Genomic DNA, 6,000 nt, shown 5'->3' on the forward strand with positions numbered 1-6,000 from the left:
CCATCACCATTCTTCATTATTATAGCCATCGTCAAAAAAAAAAATAATAAACAGCAGTAACAAGTCGGTCGGCAGGTAACCAAGTTAACCCGGATATTGGGCCGATTAGAACCCCCTTTTTTTTATTAAGTGTGTAATGGGCTTCAGCCCAAGTGTAATTTAAATGGATCACAAACAACCCGGTTTATCAAATAATAAGGTTTTGGTTTCAAGAGAAAAAGTCACGATACAGCTGTAACATCATCATTCTTCTTTATCACGTGTCATCTTTATCACCAAACACAAAAAAAGAGTGTAAATGTACAGGGGCATAATGAAATGCGTATGGCAGTCTCAACAGTAGCAAATGATGGTTTTCGGCCTATACACAGACCCATCACTTGTTCGAAGGTTAGTTGGGTGTTCAAACAGAAATATATGCAGCATAGCTTGCAGGTGGTAGTGGTTTACGGATCACAGCAATAAACGGGTTTTGGTTTTGTGGTAGCCGATGGTATTTGAAGATCACAGTGGTCGTGGTAGGAAATAACAGCAGCAGCAAAACAATCAAACAAAGAAACAAAATGGTTGTGGTTATTTGAACAAAACAGAAAAATGGGTGCAACAGACACAGTGATTTTTGGTGTGAAGTGGTGATAAGTTTCGATGAAGGTGGTGATTGGTGTAGTAATTTACGAACACAAATAGTAACATGATGGTGGTTATAATGGTGGTGGAGTATTGGTGAATGTGGTGTTTGGTTGTTGGAGTGGTGGTTGTCGATTACTTGCAAAACTGAAAGAAAATAAAAGGTGGTTGTTTAAATGGGTATCGTAGGTAGGAGGGTGATGTATGGTGGTTTCTAGTAGTCGAGCATGAAGAGGCAGGAAACAAAATAAGAGATCGAGAGGGTGATGATTTATGAGGGTTAATCGGTGGTGGTTGTGATGATAATAAAGTAGTGGTAGAAACGTGATAGGGAGAAATAAATGGGTGTCAAGATTATTTAAACTAAATCAATGGTTTTGAGGTGGTTTAACAGTGACGTGGATTAGTGGATGGTGTTGTGCGAATCGACACAGAAAACTGTAGACGATGAGGGTGGTGGGAGTGAGGTGGATGAAGGGTGGTCGTGGTCATGGTAAGGGGTGATGGTGGTGGTTGGTTGATAAATAGTGGTGGTTACAAGATGGTGAACCATGGTGTTGTAGTGGTAGAAGGTATTGAATGGGGCGGTTTAGAGACCTTTAGATGATTGTTTATGACGTTTAACAGTCGTGATTCTTGAATATTAAGAGTGATGATCGGTTGTACAAAGAGAAGAAGTAAGGAAATATTAAGAAGAAAGTTTGAACATAATAATGGATAATGGGTAAACAGGAAGAACAAAGAAGTTGATGGGTGTTCCTCTAATTCGCAAGTGTATGTATATATTTATATAAACTAGATAGCATAGATATAAGTGGCAGACAACACAATTCCCTTTTTAAATAATTCAAGCTTTATGATGTAAGTGTGTATGTCATCAAACAAGAATCAAGAATGAGAAACGGCTCATAATGTAGGAGTTGTTGTATTTCAAGAAGGAAAGTAGAGATAACAAGTTACAACACAAATCATAAAGGAAACAGTAAACGATATTAATAATTAATAATTCGTACCCTGTTAGAATAAATAATTGAACTTAGCAGCCATGAATCTTATTTTCTTTCTACCGACATTGCGGACTACTATTTCGTATCCCGTTGATAATTAGTGGTGGATAAAAGTCTTTCAAAAAAATCCCAAATTTTTAAATTAACTATATTTATTTATTTTGGTTATTATGGTATAAAATTCGATCCTTAATTTGTTAAATAAAAATTACATCAACTGTCCCTCTCATTTTTTGGGTAAAATATAAAAATGTTAAAATTTAATAACTAGATCCTAAATACATTTTTAGTAAGCCTAAAATTTATAGAACTCATTTTCGGATCACCATTTATTTTAAAATCATATGAGTTCGAATTAAACTTCTCTAAAAAATAGTTGAAACGTCCAACGAGTATTACAATCATTTAATATTTCTTTTTAATATACTTTATATATATATATATATATATATATATATATATATATATATATATATATATATATAGACATATTTTTAAATAATAATTATTATAATATCATATTTTTATTTTATCTTACTTAATTGATTTTAATAACAACAACATATAATACTTCAAATTATATTTCAATTATTATTTATATATACATACACACAAATCTATTTACCATTAATGGTTCGTGAATCGTCGAGAGCAGTCGAAGGTCAATTGAATATATGAAACAATTCAAAAATTTTGAGACGTAACATAACGGACTTTGCTTATCGTGTCAGAAACATATAAAGATTAAGTTTAAATTTGGTCAAAAATCTCCGGGTCGTTACAGTACCTACCCGTTAAAGAAATTTCGTCCCAAATTTGATTGGTATAGTCATTGCTGACAATAAATATGTTTTTATGACGCATATGAGCTGATAAATAGAGTTTTATCATCATTGAGTAATATGGATAAAACAATTCGATTATTCGAAGAGTACGAATGAAGCTATCACAAAAGAGTGAAGTGAATAAATGCCAGTTCGTCTTAACTGGTGACGTAGTCACGGTTGATTTTCGGAATTCAAGGAATTTAAAAATAATCTTCGAATCTATATAAGATTTGATTCTTCGGTAAATCAGGAAATTAAGATCTTTCTAATTAAATGCGGAGATCTGCCTTGATTTCTTTATCAAATATTTCACTATAAATTAACTTCTTCCGTTCCATTACTTTTACCACTCCTATACTTAATTTCCAAATTCAAAAGATTGTGAAAATGCTTAATCCAGTTCTGATCCTTGTCCTTATCCTGACTATCGCAACAATCATTCTCCTCTTCCAACTTCCACCGGAGGAATCTGTTTATTTCTACTTTGCCCTTGGGGTTATAGTGTTTTTAATTCTCCCGTGTCTTTATGTTGCGATAAACATTGATATACATGGTTTGTAGTTTAAGTGTGGTTATCAGGCTTTATATTCTCCCTTATATTTCAGAGCTCCATGCTTTTGTATACTCTTCCCGACTTTAATTCAAGAGAATAATGGTCCAGAATTTGTAGATATGAGTTTCGGTATGAACATAGTTAATGTTCTAAGAAGGATATTGCAATGGCACGATCTTGATTTGTCAAATTACCAGAATATTCAGAAAATAAAATTATCAAGAAGATATGTTCTTGATACGTTTATAGATTAGATAGAATGTAAGAGTCGTGTAACATGGCATATGATGATGTTAAGGTCTGTGAATCATCACGTTCCATTAGATACTCAACATGACTTACTGTAATATAATCACGTTGATCTAGTGTCATTATATTATACTAACTCTTGCTTCAGTTTCCAACACTACTTCAAAAACATTCATATTTTAAATTTGAATTTTGCAGAATTTTAGAATCTGAAACAGTTTCCTTTCTGATATAACACTGATATCGCAAAGAGATAAATGCTTTCAAATAAGAATAGTTATGAAAATATCTTTAGAATTATCGAGGATATTTATAATGAAAGATATGATGATATCTTAGAATTTCTGATATCGATGGATTATGATGAAGATTTGTCCGTAAGAGTGTAGAGTCAGGAGCAAGGTATTCGTTAATGACTTCAGCAGGTACTGAATCATTTGGATTCTTTGAAGGCAGGTTTAGTCTTTGTGATTTGTCACAGCCTCCTTCATGGTTTGCTCAATCCGTTTTCCAGTTCCAAACCTTTTCTTTTTCTGAGCTTTGCCAACACACTATTCTTTATCATCAAACTTTTGACTGTTACGGTTGTCTACAGTTTCTGTTGCTTCATTCAGCTTTTTCAAAATTCAGAGTATTGATTCGTAGATTGGGTGCTTTTCAAAATTTCAGAATGGAAGATCATAATTCTAAGAGGTAAATGTTATACATATAACTGTTGATGTAGGCATGCTGTGAGTTTTCAAAGTACTGATTGCTGATTCCCAGTAATTGATGTAGTAATTCTCGTTATAAGATGTGGATGAGTATATGAATAGGTTTTAACGAACAAATATAATGGTTTTTCAGAGAGTCTTAGATCAATGAGTAATGAAGTTGTTGGTAAGTTTACTGCTAATGTGGTGTGATATAAACGGTTCCCCAATGATGACGAAAGGTAACTTATATATCAAAGTTATAATAGAGTTTATTCGAATGAAAAGTCGAAATTGTTTTGCTGAAGCTGTGATGAAATTGGCTAATTTGGAAAGGAATTGCAAAGTGATTTTCGGTAATAACAACGCTAAAGGAGCTAGCACAGATACGTGTTAAATGTTTATTCAGGTTCTGAGTGTTTCCAGGTGCATAACTACATGCATCAATCTTTTCTCTCGTCGATAACATGTGATTGGATCATCCTCTCAATTGAGGTGTTTTCAAGAATCATGAAAGGTTTGAACGCAGATTGTAATCGTCAACATAAAAATGAGGTTTAGGATGAAAGCAAGTGGCAAACTTGAAGGAATGTTTAGTTTCATATGTTATAATCAATATTTTAATTCATTTCAATTGTCCAATGTTATTAGTCCACAGTCGATAGTCCACAGTTAACAGTCCAATAATTCATATATAGCTTAATATATAATATTCGAATTAATTAATACGTATCGTGACCCGTGTACATGTCTCAGACTCGATCACAACTCAAAGTATATATATTATTGTAGAATCAACCTCAACCCTATATAGCTAACTTGATCATTACTGCATATAGAGTGTCTATGGTTATTCCAAATAATATATATAGATGCGTCGATATGATATGTCAAAACCTTGTATACGTGTCCCGATATTTAAAGTGCGTAAAATAAATAATAGAAATTAAATGACGATAAATAAAATTGCGAGAATTAAAATTGCGATAATAAATTGCGATAAATAAATGTAATATGAAATCAACAGTTAGCTAGGAACAGTTAGCTAGGATTTTGTTAGCGTGGATTCTTAACCAAATTTCTCATAGTTAATTTGTTTGTTTCTAACAAATTTTATTTTTGTCCAATGTTTTCTTCATTATGCCACTTGTTGGATTCTGATAAGTCAAAATCCAGATATGAAATTGAATGAAAATGGTTATTCTGTGGTGAACGAATTCGTATATCTGTGGATATAAATAGGATAGTAAATGACTGTTGAATCAGATTCGAAGAATGTACATTGTAACTTATTAAAGTGAATTCTAAATATTCCTCGGGTATTACCTACCCGTTAAAATATTTTCACCATTAACAGTTTGTACAAAAGAATTTTTAATTACAATCTTTATGAAAACATATATACATATATATTTTCTTCAGATGTAATCATGGATTTAATGAGTCAATATAATATTAAACTCATTTGATTTACCGTTAGAACTAGAATACATAATCTCTAAAACATTAGAGATTACATAATCGCCATGTAGAACGAAGATAAATGATGTAGAACGATACGTAGAACGATGATTATACTCGAGGTACAGAATGAGATGTTGAGGCATGTAATGTTGAAGCTTGGGTTGTTGGTGGTGCTGGTATTGATATTGGTGATACTTGTTGGTGCCGGTGATGTTGTTGAAGCTGGTACGTTTTGCACTATATTTTCCAAGGCTACAACTCGGGCGCGAAGCTCGTTGACTTCTTCTATTATACCGGGATGATTGTCTGTTCGGACGAGTGGATGAATAAGATTCTAGAATATGAGATAGTATATAATCGTGACGGGATACTCTGGAAATGAGAGAGAAAATGGTATTACGAACAGGTTTGCCAGTAAGTGCTTCAGGTTCATTGCCAAGTGGGCAATATGGTGGATGGAAGGGATCACCTTCTTCTTGTCTCTAATGATTAAGTAGGCTACAAACCCATCAGATGAATTGGGGATGGCTGATTGATTGATTCGTTCTGGTGACACCGCTTTCGGAGCTTAGGTGAATATC

This window comes from Rutidosis leptorrhynchoides, chromosome 1, assembly GCF_046630445.1.
Source record: "Rutidosis leptorrhynchoides isolate AG116_Rl617_1_P2 chromosome 1, CSIRO_AGI_Rlap_v1, whole genome shotgun sequence".
NCBI lineage: Eukaryota > Viridiplantae > Streptophyta > Magnoliopsida > Asterales > Asteraceae > Rutidosis > Rutidosis leptorrhynchoides.